At 43.0% G+C, this 23,756-nt stretch overlaps 1 protein-coding gene across 5 annotated transcripts in view; it reads right to left on the reverse strand.

Moving 5' to 3' along the window:
• Positions 1 to 23,756, reverse strand: part of mast2 (microtubule associated serine/threonine kinase 2) — a 169,019-nt gene that overhangs the window by 112,142 nt on the left and 33,121 nt on the right. The gene's annotated exons all lie outside the window — the stretch shown is intronic.

Consider the following 23,756-nt stretch of genomic DNA (forward strand, 5'->3'; position numbering starts at 1 on the left):
ATGGAGAGAGGGAGGGAGACTGCATCACAAAGTGCTTTTATTTCGCCAACAGAAATTGGCTGATAAGGAAACAAAAAACAAAACTGCCGAGTAAGCCTGAACAAGCTTTATACTCCGAGTCGGGACGGATGAAAAGAAAGAGGGACAGGGGGAGGGGCACAGAAACGCTAGCAGAGAGAAAGAATTAGCTGAATGAGTTATGAGAAGTGTAAATGGAACAGTTGGAGGGAGGCCAAGAGACACATGATGAGGGAGTGTGTGCTATGTGCGATGGACAGACAAGGTTTAACTCCCCCCTTAACCCATTTTGACCTGGGAACGATTCTATAAATGTCTTCTACATCCTGACAGTTTTCTGAAAAAGAAAAAAATGTGTTTTAAAGGACCACTTCACCCAGCTTCAACCCATCTTCACATATATTGGTGCTCGCTAATGCTCATTATAATACGGCAGCATCTCATAGGTGGGTTGTGGACAGTTCTGAAACCTGCCTACCAATAACATCATCAGAAGGCAAGTTTGGTCATTTCAAACTTTTTAAAGAATTGTTGTATTAATGAACAAACACATTGGCTTCTATTTCAGCATGCAAAATGAAAGACTATAGTTTCAATTAGCGTGGAATCACCATCGATGATGTAAATAGTAGGCAGTTTTTTTTACCGTCAGTAACCAGCCAATGAGACACTCAGCAAGTTGACGATTCTTAAAAAAAAGCAGATGTACAAGCTCAATGCGCGTCATAAAGTGACACGCTGTGAGCTTGAAGATCTGACCCTGCAGCCCACTTTGAGGACTGCTGCGTTAGGGACAGGACGTTTAGATAGCGAGCTGTGAACAACACCTGGCCCCACACACACACACACACACACACACACACACACACACACACAGTACGTTGAGATGTGTGGCTCAAGCTAGCTGCAACACTGCTCGGGACGTTTCATCAGTGAAATATTTTTTTTTTTTTAAAGTCCAAGAATTGTCAATGTAGTCAATGTAATCTGTCAAGTGTAAAGCATAAACACAGCGTGCGTGTGTGTACACAAAGCAATGTCTCGATAGTAGAGACAATAGAGTGTTAACATTGTTCCAATTGACACAATAGCAAAACAAACACCACACAAATGTGGACGTAGAAAAGGGAGTGTTTGACTGCGACACAAGCGGTTCCTACACATTAGACCACTGTTGTTCTGCCCACTTTCTGTCCTGCTGAGCACAAACAGTGGCTCCAATTATGGAACTGTGGCACAGGAAGACAGGCAGCAGATAGAGAGGGATGGGGAGAGAGGGAGGAGAGCGACGTTGAGAGGGAGGGGAGAGAGAGATAGAGGGGGGAGAGAGATAGATAGAGGGAGGGAGAGAGATAGAGGGGGAGAGAGATAGAGGGGGAGAGAGATAGAGGGGGACAGAAAGAGAGGGGGGAGAGAGAGATGGGGATAGAGAGAGAGAGATGGTGGGGAGAGCAAGGGAGAGAGGGGAAAGAGAGAGACGGTAAGAGAGATGGAGTAGAGGGAGGGAAACAATTCAAGTTCATCCTATATGACCCCAACTTAATCCTGAACGAGACAAGTAGTGTGTACAAGTAGAGTGTGTGTACTCATGAAATACGGCAATATGCTGTGTGTACGAGAAGGATAAGGACTACAACATGTTGTTTGTATCAGGCTGACATTGTGTACAGGCTGAAACAAGACTGTTGAAGAATGACTGCCTGATACTCCATACATTCCCAGAGGAGAAAATAAACACACTGCAGATGAGACACGCAGTCACGCACACACACACACACACACACACACACACACACACACACACACACACACACACACACACACACACGATGTTGATGTTCCACAACACAACACATCATACCCAAGTACCAAGTCCTCTGCAGTAGATCATGTCATCAAACAAATAGGGAGGAGGAGAACTGGAGAGAGGCACGAGCAGATATTGATTGTATCAAAGCATAAACAGGAGTCTCACTTTAGAACAAATGATAACGAATTGCTGTTTCATCGATTAAGTGAGACTAGAAAAACAAGACAATCAATAAAACATTTGATAGGTTCAGGCCATTATTTTATATCATCAGAGTGTACTGTGGTAAACTGCATTTTACAGTTCCACACTCTGACTGAGGCCTAAAGCCTCAAGCATCAGATTAGCAACATCGTGCGTGTGCGTGTGTGCGTGTGTGTGTGTGTGTGTGTGTGTGTGTGTGTGTGTGTGTGTGTGTGTGCGTGTGTGCATCAGTTTAATGGAGGTTTACTTTGGATCACTATAGTAAGATAATTAGAGAGACACAGACAGACAGACAGACAGACAGACAGACAGAGAAGAGGGCTGGGACGGATAACCAATTCAATTTGCTCTCATCAGGGAGAACTGATATGGTCAAAAATGGATTACATCATCCTGAGTGGAAGTGTGTGCATGCCTGTGTGACTGCTCTTATCCACATCACAGTATCCATGCATGTGATTGCATGCCTGTGTGACTGCTCTTATCCACATCACAGTATCCATGCATGTGATTGGATGCCTGTGTGACTGCTCTTATCCACATCACAGGATCCATCATACCCAAGTATGATGCTCCATCTCCAGACAACAGCGTCTTGGCCTCACTCTGAGGCTTCGTACACACATGAACGAATGTTCTGTGTTCTGCCTACCACTACGTAATTACTGCCTAACACCTTGTTTTGTTAAAGACAACTTGACATTTTCAAAGTGTTAAAAGTAAAACACTAATTAATAATTAGAAATTAATTAGTAATTCATTTTCAAAGGTGTTACACAAATTGACTCCTTAGATATTTGTCCTACCTCAGATTTTCTCAATAAACAAGTTTGCAGGGGGTTTCATTCCCTTTCTGGAATTTCTGCACTTCTTTGTACCAATCCAATAGCTTTCTTCATGAACAATCTATGATCAATTATATCCATATCAAATGCTTTTATAGTAGCTATAAAGTAGTATATAATATATTAGAACACAATTTACACATTTTGTATGAAAAGAAGTTATATATTTGTATATGTATGTATTGTCAATGGAGTATTAGTACACGTTGTTTGTTCTTGTTGGATGTTGTATTTACAAGGATTGTACAAGGATTACAAGGAAGGTGCCTCATCTATGCAGGTGAGACACATTCGATAAGACAGTGACCAGCTGATGGTCGTTGACGGCAAATTATGTTTCTGCACTGTCAAATAGGTCTACATCTATTCTAACTATAGCACCACACTTGCCCACAGGCACGGGTTTAAATAAATGTTGTGAAAATGTGTTGTGACTTTGATAGAAAAGTTTGAATACAAATAGTTCCAATGGCATCTAAATGTAAGGTTGCAAATATGCTTATAGGCGAGGATGAGGGGAAAGAAATTCTCCCCCCCCACGTTTGGGAACGTTCCGACACAAGTTCTACAATGATGAAAAAGGCTTTGTGCCAAAGTGGTACATAATAAATACAGTATATTAATTCCTTTGGTGGACAGTTACTGCACAGTTGATAGGACCGCCAAGGTCTTCTTTTGTACAACTGAGAGAAGAGTGGATGACTTGTTGGAAATGGTTAAGATAGACAGCATTGTGAATGTATCTCTGCCTATTCTTGAAAGCCTTTTCACAGGTTTTGAATCTATCAGATCTATCAGACCAGGATAGACAGGAATTTGGCAAGAATCATTTTGTAAAGACTTTTCAAAGCCATAGTCACAAAAAGGGATTTATTTGTCACTTACTCATACAGGTAAAAGCAGCAAAATATCTGACATAGATTATTATCACAAACAGAATGTTAAATACAAATGAATGTAGCATTGCCAAGATGAAAGAGAAAGTGTATTTCATACATGATCAACTCTTCAGTCAAATACTTTTAATTATGTGAAATGGAAATCCAACTTTCATTGAAAGCAATGACTAAAGGCATAGGATGTGGGATTAGGCTGTCTCTGCCCCTCTGGCCATATATTCTTCTGTGTCCACAATCAAACGTACCCCATTGGTGAATTTTCTTCTCTTTGCTGATGTGTTATGGCAATGAAACCTTGCTCAATCCTATTCTAAATTCTCTTTTTTCACTGCCTCTGAAATACAGCTCATATTGGCTCTTCTGTCATCCCTTTCATCTCTCTTTGGCCGTGAGTATGTGTATGTTGTGTGTGGCACTGGGAGAGAATGAAAGGGGAGAAGGGTTAGAGGGGAGGATAAGGTGTGTCTGTGCGTGTGCATGTGCGTGTGTGCATATGCGTGTGTGTGTGTGCGTGCGTGCGTCAAACACCTGTGATCCAGGCCTTATCTCACCTCTATTTCTTCAACACAAAGAGAGGTTGATCTACGTACAGTATGTTATTTTTCTAACATCCATGTATTTCTGTATACTAATACTGTATAATACTACTACAAATGTGAATTAGATTAGTATTGCCCATAAATGGAGGAACAGCAGATCTGAGATTATGAATTCATAAAATGTGACTGAAAATATGCACACACACAAATATTCACAACATGTGAAAAATATTGAAGGATTTACTTCCTTGGCCGCATGCACAAGGAGTTTGGCGCAAATCGGTCCAGTGGTTCCCGAGATTAGCCACAGACACACACACACACACACACACACACACACACACACACACTTCTAGAAGACTCACCCCCTGGGTGTGATGCCATAAAATAAACATTTATTCATCTCCCCGTGACTAATAAAAAACATCTTTCATTCACCTGTCATCTTTTTTTACGATTTCCTCACACCTGAGGTCCTACTTATCTTTGGTTCGCCCCACAGGCACGGGTTTATGTTAGACACTATGAATACTAAATACACAAAATAACAACATAATAACGACCAAATACTTTAGGCCAAGTCTCTGCTGATTGGTTCTGTATTAATAGTCCATTATCTCCCTGTGAGACGCTCTGTGTGAGGCTACAGCACGTCATGGCCAGCATATTTTATACTGTTGACAAATAGTGTGTTTACCATGTGTCATAACGGGGAAGCAGGCTGTTTGTCCTTGGTAATGGAGAGACCATCCTTTTGTAGGTCAATGGACTCAACACTGATTGGGAGAGGGTATTTTCAATGCAGAGTTTGTTTTTGTATTGAATACTTTTGCAAATTGTACAGAGGTATGTTTCCATTGTGGTCCTGTGTATTTCAATTAATTGAAAAGGTTCACATAAGCTATACTTGTGGGGACACAAGTGTCGAACCCGTGGCACACTCCCAGAACTGGACTACCGGCCAAGGTGCCTGGACCGCTGACCCACGGCACAGCCCTGGATGGGTCAGGTATGATCTGGTGATGTGTTAACTACTAGATATGCTATTTTCGTGCGCAACATTATATGACAGAGTATAACATGGGGATTACAGTAAGACTGCAGTGCAAGGAGCCTCTACTGTATGCAGGAACAAACAGCCATTGTACTGATGTTGTACTTGGGAGGTTCTCTAGGCAGGAACAAACAGCCATTGTACTGATGAGGTACTCTAGTCTAGGCAGCCAGCAATAACTACAAATACGTCACAGTCAGGAGAGAACAGGAAATATGAAATTCACTCTCATCTCTTTTCAGCATTCCATCATTCTAAAAGACTCATACTGTGGCTTGAACATAAATGACTACTTTACCTCAAAGGTTGACCACATCACTTTGAGTTGTCTGCAGTGTGTTTAAGGGTGTGACACATGCAAGTTTGAGAGATAACGTTTTTTAAATCCCGTCTGTCTTATGTACTTCACCTTGTAATCCTTCGCCATTGTCAGAAAAAGGAAAGTGAACCATGTGACGTGTGTTTATGTTATATAACATTATGGGCTAACAATGTAAGCTATTGCAAAGACCAGTGACTAGTCTCTCTGGGTATTTCCACTTTCTTTTTAATGACTAAAACAAGTGTCTTATGGCAAGTAGTTCACAGAGACTTTAAATGTTCCCTCAAACCACGTAAAAATGTCAACCTTTCATTAAAAAGAAAAAGAAAATGGGGTGTGGACAGCATTCTCCACAGATCATTATAAGGCTCTAGCCATAAACAGTCTCGAACAAAACACTGGTCCATGAAAAATAATACTCATTGCTCTCAGTATTAGCCCTATATTATGCCAGTCCTCAATCTGAAAATACAGCAACATTCTGCAGGAGGCAAAGGGGTTTCTCCATCCATTAGTTTTACGTCTGGAGACTCCCTAAGGCCTGAATATGGGACACCAAAGACTCAAAACTAGGCACAAGTGATAACACATTCTAAATAAGACATTCACACTGACTGGACCATGCAAACAGAATATTTTTTAATTAATAATTATTACTGACCATAGCCCAAATCAATGCATTTGCAGAGTGATGGATGCAGGCGCGCGTATAGCGTGGATTAAATTATTGACTGGGCAAATTTGAACCGCGAGCGGGGGCAGGGGGGGGGTCTGCGCTACTCCGGTGATGGGTATGAAGTGTGGACGGTTTTGCCGAATTGCTAATGGTGAACCATTTCAAACAAAGGCAGCAATTACTACCAACAGCAATTTGCATGAACAGGAGGTCAAGGGGGGGGTGCATACTTAGTTTAGACTAGTCATTTCGCTCCCGTCTTTTCAAAGTTAGACTGGGCCAGCTCTAAACTGACTGGGCCACGGCCCGGGTGGCCCAATGGACCCTACGCTACGCCGGTGGATGGATGGCTGCCAACATAATGCACAAAGACAAAGAGAGGAGGACAGAGAAAGAGATTATATGCAAAACAAAACATTAAACGGAACGAGACGTTCAGAGAGGCAGACGGGAGAAGCACAGGGAGAGAGAGAGAGAGAGAGAGACAAGCAAAAACAAAACAGACAGACAGAAAAATAGTAATGGGATCTCCTCCAAAGCAGCGTGGTCGATAGGGCTCATATAACTGCTCTGTCTGAGTAACTATGGGGTGGGGGGTATATAAGTAAGCTTAATAGTAAAGCTCTCAAATTACCCTATAGCGGGGAGAGCTGACGTCAGCTCTCAGGCAGGAGAGAGAGGTTGATAGGAGGACCAATGAAGGAAAGCAATCAGCCTGTAGAGAGACAGAGGTAATAGACTAGAGGACCTGGCGGATCTGGTGCTGAAAGCGTTTTAATGTGATGGATGTTGGATATTAGATGTTTGGGCTGGTGGAGAGGCGTGGGCCGGGTCACACCCAACACACACATACATCACCTGAATGCAGCGTAACCCCAACCCGCCCTGCTCCATTAGCAAGCCCATAGACCCACTCTCCTAATTAACCACCGTTTATTTACGACAGAGAGGCATGGTGTGTACCTATAAGCATTAGGGGGAATTAATAACACAGAGTAGGCTTTACCAATGATCCTTAGATTTGCTGATGTCCTTGTGTGTGTGTGTGTGTGTGTGTGTGTGTGTGTGTGTGTGTGTGTGTGTGTGTGTGTGTGTGTGTGTGGGAAATGTTCCCACTTCCCACAAAGTAACTTGAACCTAAAACTTTACAGTCCCAATGCTGCTGCTTGGATGAGCCATTTTCAATAGCCTACTTGTCATACTGTACGCACACACATGCACACACTGTTCATCACACAACACACACATTTGTGTGTTGTGTGATGAACAGTGTCACACCCGGTAATGCAGTAAAACAACAGACGTTTATGTACTGTACACTTGCGGAAGTGTAAATGAGAAAAATCACACTGGTGTCTAAACATCATTAACCAGGGATCTGGTTATTTATCTAGGGGACATGTGCACGCTTATGTACGTGCGTGTATGTGCATGTCCGTGTGTGCATGTGCAGACACTCTAACAGACAGAATGGTCATGATCTCTGACTGCAGGCCAATCAAACCCTCCAATTCAATTGTCCTCACTTCCTGGCATAGTAAAAGTTTGACAAAGGTACACACACACACACACACACACACACACACACACACCTCTACCGTCCTCAATAATTAGAGGACACACAGTCCATGTCCTGCCCTGACTGACGGTAGGAAGTTCCGCCTCACCAGACCCCACTAATCAATGCCTGCATGCAATCAACCCACCTGTCAATCAATGGCTGAAGCGGATGGGGGCTGGTGGCTAAGCCAGTTAGGTCAGATTTATACTTAGCTGCGTGCCAGTGTTGCAGTGAAAATAACAGATCTACAAGCTCACAATGTGGTGCAGCACAAGGCATTAGGATATTGTAGAACTGCCATTTTTTGCGATGCGGAGTGGACGCCACATAACAAAGTATATATCAAGCCCTTTAGTGCACTGACTCCTCGTCAGGACTATGTCTGTTCACTCTCTGTGCTCAGTGTTTTGTCTCTATTCTCTTATCTCAACTATGCAAAACAAAAACACAAAAGATTTAAATTAGAAAATGACAGAATCAGCCTGGCAAGGCTGCTTATCAAACGCAGACAGGGGTGTGTGGGTGTATGCGAGTGCGTGCGTGTGTCCTAAGAATCCCATTAATAAAACCCCAGAGCTGAGGGGCTGTCTGAGAGAGACTAGCCTCGATTGAAAAATTGGTGTTTGCGACTAATAGGGAACGTGTCCAGTGTCCACTCTGAGCAGCTCTGTGGATGAGTGTCCGTGCGTGTGTCACTGTGTGTGTGTGTGTGTGTGTGTGTGTGTGTGTGTGTGTGTGTGTGTGTGTGTGTGTGTGTGTGTGTGTGTGCGTGTGCGTCTCAGATGTTTTTTTTTATTGTACGGAAGGACAAAAACAGAAACAAACACAAATTCCCTTCATGGCTGTATATCTAGCCCTGACAAAGGCCTTTCAGAACGAGAGAAAAGTTGGCCCTGGGGGTTTAAAAAAAACGTCATGTGAACCAGTGTGACCTGCAGAGAGAGAGAGCTATTCAACGTCTACATAAACCACAGAGCAATCAAACCAGCCAGCTACAAATAATAGAAACCGCAGCTGCCTCTGAATGGCAAGTGAGCTGAGCTCCTTGAGTCCTTCTCCCTTTTTAAATAAGAAAATAGAAAATGGTGGAGGCCACTGGCAGGACAGAATGCTCAAAATCAAAAATGATGAATTATGGTCACTGAGGTCATGAATGACACACAGCAAGACACACGCCATCCAAACCAGACAACATAATGAAAAGTACTGCATGTCCTATTATATAAGTTGTATAATAGGACATTGAGTACTTTTCACTCAGATCAAAATGCTCCCCATTGTATAATACAATGGGGAGCATTTTGATTGGTCAAGAGGCTTTCCAGCTGTGCTCAGATTACCATTAGAAAGGCAGCACACTTCAGTGATCAGTCGTGTTAAAATTAAATATGTTTCATCACTGTAAATATCACTCTGGTAAGTGTAGCATCTCTCTTACCATTTCAATGTTAATAGAGATGCATATCTGTCTAGTATGATACAATTATTTTGAATGAGGTCAACTTGTTTTGTTGCCAACCATCAGTTTAAAGTAATCACAATATTACTTTACTTGATTATTGCCACTTAAGTGACGCGAACAGTATATTATAGTCAAGGCAATAATAACAGGAAACACAAGTCTTGATTAATTGATATCAGCTACTGAGCCATCAATGGAAAGTAGAAAACAGGGAGCGAGAAGAGGAGAGAGTGACGTATAAAGATGGATAAACGTCAACGGATCCATTCCCAAGGAGAGGATGCACACACGACCGACCTATTAAGAAAAAATGAATATATATACATTACATACACACATACACACACACACACACACACACGGACGGACGGACGGACGGACGGACCAACAGATGTCGGTCGCCAATCAGATCTTGTGGTCTGGTCTCTCCACAATGCCTCGAATTGTTGCCAGTGTGAGCTTGTGCAACTCTAACTACATATCTACGACGTGCACCTACCTACCTACATATAAATCATGTCAGAGTAGACACACAACCTGACTCCACTCGGTCAAAGACAATGAGAGTTGCACTGGATGTCAGCTACCATGGTTTCAGCTAAGTTTACAGTTACAGATTAAAGTAGTTGCTGTTTTAATGGCTGATCAAATGTTACAATGACCTCCAATGCTGACCTCCAAAACATCACATTAGGTGCTACTGTACTTATAATGTAATGTAGCTACTGTGCACATCGAAACGAAACACAGACGGGTTAATTACTTCTTTTTGACTGACTTCATGCCACAAATGAGGGGTTTTGCGTGCATTAGTGTCATCTACTTGACAGGTTTCTCAGAGGATGACCTTCTGCAGATGACATCTCCTCGGCAGGATATGGAGGACAGACATCCATCCAACTACCAAGATGGACAAGATGTGAAGTGCAAGTGCAATTATGTTAGTGCTGCACAATTAATAATAATAAAAAAAGAGATGCGATCTAATTTCTAAATTTGAGCAAGAATCGTGCAGCATTAGTTGGCTTGGCTGTCCAATCCATTCTAGTTACTCTCATGTTTTGGCTACAAGAGAGAGATTTTAAGAGAGGTTTAAGTCAAGCACTTTGATAGTGATTTGGTAGTTGTCTCCAGGTGCCACAACTACAGACTAAAGACAATAAATATTTTCATGGAAAAAAATGAGAATCGTGTGAGAATCGTGATCTAAATTCATTGGAGGGAAATCGAGATTCACATTTGAGAAAGAATCGTGCAGCACTGATATCATGTGCATTTATTTAAAACAAGCAAAAATGGACAGGAAAAGAGAGACAAACGACGCACTCGACCACAAGGAGGAGAAGGTTTCTGAAGATGAATTTGGCCGAGCCCATCTCATCACAGCCTGGTTCCGCTCTGTGGAAGTAGGTGGATAAGTGGGTCAATATCTTAAAATAGACAGCTTCTAGCCTCACCCTTGTCCTCATAGCCAGTAGTTAAAAGTTCAAGAAACTGAATGAAACGATATGCAACAGAGAGAGGTGAGGTACAATCAGGTGGGTGGAAGAGGAGAGCGAACACAAGTGGTGTTGTCATGGTGAACGTGGAGGCAGAGCAGTGGAGGGACAGAGGACAGTATAATGAGAGAGAGAGAGAGAGAGAGAGAGAGAGGGGGGGGGGTAGACGGAGATGTTTGGATGATGTGATTCGATGCTACCTCCCCTGGGCCAGCCAGGGTGCCTGATGGAGGGGAAAGGAACTGGTTGTTCCTTCCACGCGCTACGTCCAACCGGGGAAACATCGTCAATTTTGAATGAGACGACACAATACCTTATTGTCCACTGTGTATTTCTCCCGCAACACAGTGGGTCAAGTACTAGTACTTTCAGGACTGGCATGGACCATACTTTTAGTTTAATTCTTATTTCAGGTGGTGAAATATGATTTTAAAAGCCACACAGATTTTGACAACAGCCATTGAGCCACTAACTAAACAGGCAACAGATCTATACCCCACTAAACATTCCCCCCACATCACTCCCTTCATTTCAAAGTGTCGTATCAAGTTTTCCAAAAGTCAAAAGCCTGGAACTAGTGGAATGAGTTTTCTGGAGGGAGCCGAATGCACATTTCCACTTGAAGGAGTTCTCATTCTTATTCTTTTTTTTCCTTTGAAGAGAAAAAAGGAGAAAGAAAGTTAGGTGAGAGAGCGAGAGAGAGCGAGAGAGAGCGAGAGCGCGCACATCGGCTAATTATTTCGGAGAAATGAGTAGCCTGGAGGCTTGGATAATCCTGCGTTTGTTTTCCCTCTGTGCATTCTGAATGTGCACTGATCTCAGCCAGACAGCGTTCATTTTTCATAGCCGCTCGTAATTGCCATGTAGAACCAGTGAAGCAGGGTCTCACCGCAGGATATATACTGTATGTGTGTGCTGTGCGTGTGCACGAGTGTGCATCACAGAGAAGCGGGGGGTAATTAACTCAATACAGTCAAAAACCAAGCGGGAACTTAATGAACCTGCAAACTTACCTCTGTAATGGTGCGTGTGTGTGTGTGTGTGTGTGTGTGTGTGTGTGTGTGTGTGTGTGTGTGTGTGTGTGTGTGTGTGTGTGTGTGTGCGTGCGTGCGTGCGTGCGTCATTCAGAAGCAGTAGGTAAGGTGGCGGTGGATTTCATTCTTACTATTAAGTTAATTAAGTAAAGATGCTTCAAGGAGCTGCTTACAGAGGATTGGCTGATATTTTCTCACACTGCAGGGTAGAAAAAACACTTAAGACCACCTCTAGTCTCCCAATTTTGTATCAGTCCGTATGTATCACTGAGAGAGAGAGAGAGAGAGAGAGAGAGAGAGAGAGAGAGAGAGAGAGACAGATTCAGAGAGCGATTTAATGGAGGCCAGAGAAGAACATGAAAAACAGAGGGAGGGAGGGAGGGAGGGAGAGAGAATGAGAAAGAGAGAGAGAAGTTAAGCAGCCTTTAGACATATAGAGATATGTAGCAGCCAGTAATTATGGGTCCAGTAAAGCAGTGGAGTACGTGCCGTTTGCAGCTCGGCCAATTATAAAGGTCCGATTCACTGTCACCCGTGGCGACAGCTCTAAAGGTCACCACGGCAACAAATGAGGAGAGAGGAGAAACGTATTTGTCTCAAGTTATCAGAGCCTGCGAGCGCATTCGGAAGACAAAATATGGAAGGCTAATCTTAAACAATACATAGACGCACGCACGCACACAAACACTGTCTCAATCATGCATGAATACACGCACATACAAATGGAACACACACCTAAGTCACTCTGAATTAAGAGCTTTTGCTAAAATGCCTAAATTGTAAATTATAAATGGATTAATTATATTTTAAGCTAAACCTACTATACTGTAGGTGCTACAGCCTGCCAGACACACAGAGGGAACAGACAGCCCGAGGTAAGATGGAGGCGCGTGCGTGCGAGTGTCTCTGTAAAGAGAGATTATGTAGATAGATACTGCATGTGGAGGAAGATAAACTGACTCCCTTTCCACACACACACGCGACAGTTGTATTTATTACAAACCAATTAGTAGACAAAAATACAAATACTATATTTGGACCAATGTCGTTTGTGCTTTTGAATTAATGTATTTCTCTTCATTTTATTTTCCTGTTTTTGCTCTGTTGTCGATTAGCAATAATAATAGCAATGACCAACCCAGATCTAGATTAAGGTCTCTATACTTCAAGTCAACCGACAAATTTTTATAACCTCAAAATATGTTTATACATACAGTAATACAGTGGTTTTTTCAAACCTTTTAATATCAAGGTCCGTGGCATTTGAACCACGGACCACCATTTGAAGAGATTTAGCATCTCAGACCCAAAACTTTGAATATTTTGTATGATTTTGTGCTACCATAGGAGAGGTGGCAAACATTGATCAAAATAACAATTCTACATTCTCTAATTATGTACTGTAGACTTCTTGTAAATTAAGTTACGGGTCCATTTGGTTTCATTTTATAATGGATGATTATTGGTGGGTCCCCAGATGACAGTGCAGTGACAACTTAAGGATTTTTTTTAGACCTTTTTAATACCTAAAAGAGAATATACAAAACAGCATTACTGCATCAAATCTAAATGTTATGCCTCAACTCCTACATTCCAAGTTATATTTTGGGGGTCACGGCCTGAAAAAGTTGAGAAGACAGACAGACAGACAGACAGACAGAGTGTGATGAGATGTGGAATAAGCAGCATGCTGGTATAGAGAATATGTGGGGCTACTGGGCCTGTGATGGACAGACTATATGGATCTAGTGTAGAGTTTAATAACACTCACACCCAGTGGGCCAGACGAGAGGCAGGTGACCGAGAAGGGGGGGAGAGAGAGAGAGAGAGAGAGAGAGAGATGAATTAGAGTGCAGTCAGTGGTGCAGTGCCCTGTGCGGCCCTCTTTATTTAAACCCATTAGTTCAACCAAATATTTACATGGGTAAGAAAAACAACACTGTCCTACCGAGACTGAAACCTTCCGTCAGTGAGTGAAAATGCTACACTGTTTACTCTCGACTCAAACTGACCCCGTCCAAATCTTCCATATATCGGCTCATTAGCCAGCGTGGCCACTTATACTCAGCCTGCCTGGCACGGAGAGACGCAAGAGCACCGGGGAAGGACCATCGAGCCGCGAGCGGTCCGCTGCTGCCTCTCACCCATCGACTGGCCCTCGGCTGCCCAGTCCAAGTTCAGACAAGGACACTGCAGTCATGTGGACTATACAGCCACTCCCTCTCTCTCTAATCTGTGCTGTACTTCAATTGGACATTAGCCTGCTAAAGCAGCATCTAACCCTATACATGACTTCTACCAAGGGAACAAATTGATTTTTACTGATAGGAGTCTGTCCTTCTAAACTTAACCCTACATGACTTCTACCAAGGGACCAAATTACTTTTTACTGATAGGAGTCTGTCCTTCTAAACTTAAGAGAAAGGGGGAAGAGGAGAAGAACAGGGGATGAGATGCAGTATATAAAAGAGGAGGGAGGGAGGGAAAGGAAGTGGTTGAGCGTGTTAATGAGTCTATGATAGTGTCTGGTATCCTGAGGGGTTAAGAAGTGTATAGGGAATGAGTGGTGTGGCTCATGTAGAGATAATTGCATACGTAGGTGCACACACACACACACACACACACACAGACACACACACACACACACACACACACACACACCATGAAGGACACAGTGAGGAGACTAAACCACTTGTACTTACGTTAACTGTACTGGGTCATGTGTGCATACTGAACTGGTAACAATAACGCTCCGGTTCGGTCTCTATCCTTTTATTACTCTATGGTAACAACACAGTGTACTGTATGTATGATATTATGGCTTAAAAAGACAAGTGAAGAAACATTGCTGATTATCACTGCAGAGAATGGATTTAAGTTGGAAAAGAGAAAGTCAAATATAATGCTATCACCACTGAAAAACAAAACAAAACAAAACAATAAAGATTACAAGAGTCCAGTCTAGACTTGTTTTAATTTGTTCCGTTTATGACTTTGAGTATCCAGAAAAGCGCTCAATAGGTCAAGTCTGATTATTATTGTACCTTCAAGTGTAATCCAGTGAAAACCATTGCAAAGCTTTCCGCCAGGCACTGCGTTGTCTACTCTGCAGCTCAACTTAGATGTCAGATCTCAGTAAACAAATCACAGGTGCGAGAAGCACCGGAACATTCAGGTTCAGCATCCGTTCCCGCCGACCTTTATCCAGCGTGTTTCATTACCACGTTGCACACAGGACCCATGGGAAAAGACAGCATGATAATCCCTCACCGTCATCAATATCTCGCATATGTGTGTGGGTGTGTGTGTGTGTGTGTGTGTGTGTGTGTGTGTGTGTGTGGGTTTTTTTTCTCAGTTTCCAATTTACTCTCAGAGTAAAATGGAAACTGATTTTACTGTGGCGAAAGAGACATTTGTTTTACCTGCACTACATTTTCGTCCTGTTTGCTATTCGCTAGATATCTCATAATAGTGGCTCTACCGCTAAGCTGGCAGGACAATTGAGCTGGCTGTACTGAAGGTCACAAATCCCAGCACACACACACACACACGCAGACACATTCAAAAGATGGTTGAGATAACATGTCCTAATTTTTTAATTCATGACTTTTGTATACTGCCATTTTAGTGTAGAATAGATAAATAAATGAGGAAAAGAATCCAGCGTGCACGTCACAATTCTTTGGGTGCCACTGTGTGGTACTGCGTTCTACAAACATGACACCAATGCACACACCTGTGCTGATGTGCTCTTCTACGCTCAGGCCTTTCAGCTGTGGCTGTAGGTAGCTAGCGATGTACTGCAGCTATCTCGAGTATATAGCAGGTACTGTAAGTGCTCTCTCAGCAGGAGACTGGAACAGTCATGGTACACTGTGTCCTCCTTTGGCTGTGACTCATGAACATGACAGAGGGAAGCGACAGCCCGAGGCAAGATGGAGGCGCGTGCGAGTGTGTCTGTAAAGAGAGTAAAGATTATGTAGATAGATACAGTAACAGTATGTGGAGGAAGATAAGCTGACTCCCTTTCCATCCAAGCACACACACACACACAGTTCCATCTCCTATGTGAGAGAACAACCAGATCGCAGCCCCACGTCTCCCACACCTGTGGTTTGGTTCTCGACTCCCATGCTTAATTTATGCTAATGACAATGTTACACACTGGAAAATATTTTCAACGCGCGAACACCGTCGTACGACAAAGCATAAATGGGACACAACGTATTCTCACTGCTGTTGCTGCATCTGGGGATCAAAAAAGGTTATCTTATCCTATCTTAACCTTGAGCATGAGTCATCGCTACTCGCCTGGGTAGAAAGCTAATGCAGCGGTTCTACAGTTTGTCAGATGAACAACCTCAACCCAGCGCATGCAGTGCAGCACGTCTGCCGCTCAACAGCCCAGAACAAGCTGACTCTGACATCCGCAACAATGTGCGCATGTGGCACGGGCAATTAAACGCAGTGCGTTGTTTTAGACAGGTTCTATTTTGTAATCACCTTTAAACCGTCCTGCCTGTCAAGTGTCAACAGGAGTGAAGTCACGTGCACTTCCCTCCCTCCAAAGTCCAACGCATGACGTCATACTGCATTTGTGCTGCTTTCACAGAGATGTCAGTGCAGGACTGGTTCACTGCAGCCATACAGTAGAAAAATACCATGAAAACACTGTTCAAGACAATAATATTAGAAATGCTGCTGTCCACGAATTGGCCTACATTTGTTCTGTCTGCCGAGTGCCGACACAAGAAACCTTTCTTGTGTTGGCAGACAGAACAAATGTAGTCTTTTCACACATCCCACATCGTTTTAGGGATCTATTTCAATGATCTATGAACAAATGTAGTCTTTTCACACATCCCACATCGTTTTAGGGATCTATTTCAATGATCTATGAACAAATGTAGTCTTTTCACACATCCCACATCGTTTTAGGGATCTATTTCAATGATCTATGAACAAATGTAGTCTTTTCACACATCCCACATCCTTTTAGGGATCCATTTCAATGATCTATTTTCCAATCGATGCATCCACGGCCTGGAGTACAAAAGAAAAGTGAAATGGGGCTGGACCCAGAGACATCCTACAAAAGGCAGTTGGACAGTGATTGCATTGGTGCGGTGTTGGCACATTATGGTCAAATTCATCGTGACCTTGAGAGCACGTGGCTGACACACCACGCCATTGTCTGTCTGCACAACTCTCAAACACTACTACCATCATTCATGACCATGTCAATACTCCAGCACAGAGACCCTAATGAACCACTTAAACTCTATTATACTTCATTGCCCGGGGTCACCCAGGAGTTTATCCTTGGCCCAGGTTGTTTTTTTCCCTCTACAAGAGGTCAGGCCTCACGTCTAGAGTTCAGACACCTAGTCGCACTGCTGATCTGACCAATATGTCTGTCAAGAGTGAGCGTTGTTGCACCGTCTGTCTGTATCCCTTTTATGCCTATATATGGAGATGTCTGTATTTGTCAGTGCATCATCCCTTTAACTCTCATATATGGAGATGATATACCATGACGATTGACGACACACTGAGGTTAGACAATCATGCACTCCATATTAGGGACTATATAGCACTCACTGCATTGGGATCTCCTTGGCTGAGTCAGTGACATCAGAGGTCCCCTTCCCATTAGCCAAATCTCTTCACCAAAAATAGCTGATGGAGAATGTTTTCCATTTTTATTTTTTTCATCCCACAATGTTTGCAACCCATTTTCACCCGGTGCCAATTGCCTAAACTGTAATCCTGGACGCGACTCTCACTCTGTCAACCTGGGAAGAGCCCCGAACTGAGCTCATCCTTCCTTCAATGCATGAGGAGTGAGCAGGCCGCCCCAGTAGGACACATTATTCCAACCAGTTCCTTTCCCCTCCACCAGACACCCTGGCTGACCTACCCTGTACCTAGGGGGGAAACAGGGAGAACATGCAAACTCCACACAGAAAGGCCCTTTCGTCAACCCCAATAGGGTATAGGCGCTGATGACGTGGGAGAGAACACGTCCCCAGTGCCCACAGTGTCCCCCGTGGGAATCAAACCCGGGTCATGTGAGGCGACAGCACCACCGTGCCCCAGTGTTGGCCAGGTTCTGACTAATGTTTGCCTACTATGACATCCACAGATAGGGATAATAAGTAATAAGTTGTTCGGGAGTGGCTTATTGTCAGTATCGTCCGATATCACGCGGGAGTCTATCCCCGTTCCGCTGCGCTAGACCACTGGGAGATGGATTGCTGAGGTGGAGCGCCACACCTAGCATCAGCTCTCAGTACTTTCTGCACGACTTGCTGCACCAAAGCACCAAAACTCATACACTGAGTTGGCAGTGCCCGAGATCGTACCCATGACCTTGAGGTCCAAAGGCAAGAGCTGCACCCACGGAGCTTTCCCAGTAGGGATACTAGAGTTCATGTGGTTAAAGATCAAATAAAAAATGGGCTGGACCACGTCACATCTGCCCACATCACATGCCATCTGGCATATTCATTACAGTCTTCGTCACCATCGGTCGCAGTGGCAAAAGTGACAAATGAGCACAGCAATTATTCAGTGTGTTCTCATGTATTTTTAAGTTTCAGCCAGGTCACCCTGTTCCCCTGCTCTCACACTCACACACACACACACACACACACACAGAATACTGTGTGTGCCCATGCTGATACAGCAGGTTCTGTAAATAAAGTGTACATACAATAAGTACTTCTATGCCCATGTGCAGTAGAGTATAACGACAGTATACTAAAGCAGTATACGTACGTGTCAAATGCATAAGACTAGTATGCCAGTCTCCTTTTTCCAAACCGGAACGAACACGCACGCACGCACCCACACACACAATTAACATTCTTTAGCTTTCTCTGTTTTGGTGCCACTGGTGAGGTCCATTTCCAACAACTGCTGATGGAAAGTGGTAAACATGACTACTTTGATGCTCATCTTTGAAACATGACAGGGCAGTTCTTCCGTGTCAAACGATGGCGCACTGCCTGCAACAAAGCTACACTGCTTTCATGTCGAGCTAAATAATCAGCTTCCAGTTTTCAAAACAAATGCAAATGCTATGCTAATTAGGACCCGCGTCGTTAACCCAGCGGTTCCCGGTGCCCACTCAAAACTACTGGCGAGTAAAAAGAGCGAATACTGAAAGATGTTTGGACACGAGCAGTGGACTGAGCACTCAATGGAGAATATTTCCTTTCCGTGTGTGTGAGTGTAGTCCAGGTGCAAGGCAATCACACACACACTCACAGAAACACCACCTGCCTCTTACAGGGGTTACCAGGTGAATCTCAAATAATGGCTACTGTAAGCAACTCTTCTTTTCATGCACACAGATGTGCATGTGTGGGCGTGTGTGTACACGCGCACACACACGGCCCTAGACCATTAGCCAGGAAGCAAACACCATCTGGCCATCCAGAATTTTCTTTCCCAGAAGAGGGCACACAGGCTCCACTCATAGCCCAATAACATACAAACAAACCTCCACGTGTGTGTGTCTGACGCACGCACACACACACACACACACACACACACACACACACGCACACAGCAAAGCTAGTAAGCTACAAATCCAAAATTACGGCTTTCTTAATTTCCTGAAAAAAAAAGATTAATTTGAAAAATGTGTAGATGTGTAAATGTGAACATTTTTGGGAGTTAGCTGGTTTCTGCCCGACACCAGAGATACAGAAATGTAAGTAGAGGAGAGGAGAGGAGATGAGAGTTGAGGAGGGCAAAAGGACAGTGCTAAGGGGGTTCAGGTGTTCTGTCCACAAACTAATGGAAGTCATTCAGATCAATCAGAGACTGACAGGCTTGACCCTGAGGCTGGGACAGCGGTGTGTACCTGACCGACGCCCTGGAGAGAGACAGCTGCTACTGTGTGCATGTACACTCATTCCACGTTTACAGGACCCCGTGGGGACAGAGGAGCCCATGACTTTCATGCCGAAAAATGAAATATCCCACTTTTTGTCTAAATGCCAGGTTTATTCATGCCCAGAAAGATCATGCTCCCCTTTAGACAATAATGATATCGCCATCTGTGTTATTTCTTTTTTATGCAGAAATTATTGTTAATTGTTTTCCATGCAAAAAAACATCTTAAAACTAAGTTGGTTGCTTACGGTACTTGCTTTTGACACCCATATTTTAATGGAACTGAGGTTGTGTGCCTGCCTCCTCCCCCGGTATAGGACATTTATTTAAAATTTAAAATTATGTACTGTATATAACAGGAAAATATACCCGTATCATATTTAGTCTCTGTGCAGTTTGATGGAGGGAGAGACATATAGAGAGAAGGAGAGACACAGTGAGAGAGAGATGTCATGTCAGAGAAGGTATCGTCTGACGTGACGACCAGGGAACAGGAACCTTCTAATCAATGTGTCCACAAGAAACTCAATAAACTATGATTAGCTATGATTTGCTCAGCTAGAATAACGCTGCAGGCCATGTTTTCCGTTTTTAAAGCCGTCTACAATTTCCTGTGTGTGTGGTGGGGAGGGGAGGGGAGGGGTCATACCATTTACAGTGTCAATCATACAAAACAAAATCAAAGAGGGGTTATTCAGTCTCATTTCTTTCCACATCATGTTCCTAAGACCATCACTTAATGTTCCCAACCACACAGTGATGTTAGACATAACGTGGCGGTGGTCATTGCCGTCATGTGCTTGAACCAAGACTGAATGCTGCAGGGTTGTGTGTGTGTGTGTGTGTGTGTGGAGTGCTTTATTATGACCAACCGGGTCCATACTAAAAGGGAGAGACAGGGACCAGGACTACAAACCATAGACTATGTCATTTAGCTCGGTGGTTGTTTAGCACAATGACAGCTGATCCCTAATCAGCACTAAAGTAAAAATGCTATGCATATTAAACGTGTTCATATACTAGAGCATGCACGTTTCATATGCATATCATTTTTACTAGTGCAAAACTGCCATAAATGTGATCAATACGGCGAAGGATAAAAGTTAAGTGGTTAAGGACACAGAATAATTTCAATATAACAATACACTACAGACTGTAAATAAGAGTCTCTATACTCTGTAGACAGTATAGAGAACATACGTTGTATAGACAAATTCAGAATTGCTGCTAAAACCATGCATTCACCTTGCCACATAAGCCAACCTACTGTACCAGGCTCTGGGCTGGTGCAACTACGTATCAGACACTGCTGCCATCTGCTGGTGATAGGCTACTACATTTATTTTATTTAGCAGCATATTTATTTGAATGTAATGTAAATATGCAATGTGCAACATGTTGTGCTTATATCCTTGATTTCACAGTCACTAATTTACTTCAGTTGAATACAAACTAAAACATTAACAATAATCAAATCATGTTTTATTCAAATACCTAGTATTCAACCAATATCGATATTATGGTCCTATACATTAGAGTTCCAAAGAAAGCAAACATAATTTTCTAATCACATTGTACTTCAGTCGCTTCCACTCACCTGCATGGTTGGTTGATATTTGCCACATAACTGGCACAACAGGTCTACCCCAGCAGGGGGAGTCACAAACTAGGTTACTAAATCATAAAAGCGTTTTTATAAAAAACCTTCCAAATGCACCTCAGTTTTTACTTGAAAGGTAGAATGGAAGCTATGCACTGTACATTCATTAAATGATAACACAAAACAAAAACAGTGATAGTTTAACAAAGAACTACCGGTAAGTAAACTTAAGTAACATGTTAGTCCAAACCATCACGTCTTCAGTTTCACTTGTAGATAATTACTTCTCCTGATCAGATCATTGACCAGTGCTTGTCATCTGTGACACCATTTTGTATACTGAAGATAACGAGCAATGCTTTCCAAGCCCTACGGATGTGTACAGGTAATACAGATGTAAACAGGTAAGGGTAATGTGTTTCTATTATGGACAGAGTCTCAGATGGTAAAATAACCCATACCAGACTTTAACAAACTGTTACACCTTGGAAAAAACTATTTTGCCAGTATTCTTAACAGACTCACGTGTGGGGAAAAAATGCCATCCAAAGTGATGAAGAAAGTCAATCAAAGAACAAGATCTTTCGTCAACAAAAGTGCTCTCAAGACTCTTGCTGGAGCCCGGCTCATTCAATGCCAGTTTTACTTAGTCAGACCTCACAAAACAAACTAATTTGACTACCGGTACTTCTCGGCCTAAAGGCAAGCTCACAACCAACCTAATTTCAACACAGGGTCGATGATAGGGTTGAGCAATAAACAGATAAAAATGGGAATGGTAATTTAAGATAGTCAAAGGGGGCCTTTGACTACAGTATGTGACAAAAATCTGGTATTACCGATATAGAACCAACATGGGCCCTCAGGGCGTCTTACTGGTATACTTTTGTTGATGCATTATTGTGTTTTTCATGCTATAGGCCTATTGATGATTTTAATAAATGGGACCACGATATAAACAAGTCTTTTCTTAAATCCTGAGGCCCCAGCATTAATTCTAGTAGCTAAAAAACAAATCTGCCATGTCGAACACAAACACTTCCCTCTACTGTTACATTCTTCTTCTTGCATAGTAGGCTACACTTCCTCTATTGTGCCGTTTGAACAACAATGCTGGAGACTGGGCTCATATCATAACAGACAGAACTGGTTACAAAACATATGAAACACCAGCAAGGCTTCACAGAACTCCCAGAAACAGAAACGTCAACGAGCTAATGTTGGCAAATAAAACCAAACCAGTGATGTAGCAACACCAGTACCTAGTTTAGAAAGTGGGCTGAAAAACAAACAGTTACACAGCTTAATAAGCATTCTTTCTGTATGAATACGGTTTAGAAATAAGAGCACACATTTAATGAATCTTCATCTGGGTACAATTCCCTCCTTGTCCAGAAGGAGTCAGAGTTGTGCACAGAACAGAAAGATAACAGAACACAGATGCACACAACTGAGTTGTTGCTATGTGTAGACCATTTTTATATGTAGGTCAGCACTATGCTGCTCTGTGTACACCCCACACACACACACACACACACACACACACACAAGCTCCATTTCTCAAATGCTGGTGCGCTTGGTGCTGTGAAAGAGCTCTCAGTGGATGCTGTGTTGTGTGTGCGTGCATGCGCACATGCGCTGTAAAAGCCTGAGTCATCCATCGACTGCTGCGTCAGGCTGGCACAGCCTGCAGAGTGTGTAAAGACAGAACCCATATGGTACCAGGCTGATAGTCCACTGTAGAGCAGCTGTTCTGGTGATACCATGCAGAACCACATGAACTGTACACACAGGAAGGAACAGCGGATAGAAGTGTGGATCCGACAATTACAGCTTAGGCATTTAGCAGGTGCTCTTATACAGAGCGAGTTACAAGTGGCAAAATCAAAGTAAGCAGAGAAAGCAGTAGTTAACAAACAAGGTAAGTAAGTAGTCAGAAGTTAAGTGCAAAGGGAACTTGCACGCAATCTTTACTTAATAGTGAACAGATGTAAGGAAATGGACCCTTAAGGCCCTGACAAACTGAAAGCGTCAACCATTGCACAGCAGAATTAACCAGTGAACTGAACCTCTCTGCTTTCATTGACAATGGAAGGAGAGGAGTCTGCGTTACATTAGGAACTATCATCTCGTCTCTGAAGCCTGACTATTTGTGAGTAAGGGTGGATAGGATGCACGCTACTCCTGATGCAAAATAAACTCATATAATAGGCTCATATAAGATATAAGAATTGTCTATAAAGTTCAATAGATGGTTATTTTGGGGGGATATAAAGAAAGGTAGACCCATAAACCTTAAACTACTTATTTGCTGCTGGATAACATAAC

The sequence above is a fragment of the Protomyctophum bolini genome (genome assembly GCF_963924005.1).
Source record: "Protomyctophum bolini genome assembly, chromosome: 8".
NCBI classification, from domain to species: domain Eukaryota; kingdom Metazoa; phylum Chordata; class Actinopteri; order Myctophiformes; family Myctophidae; genus Protomyctophum; species Protomyctophum bolini.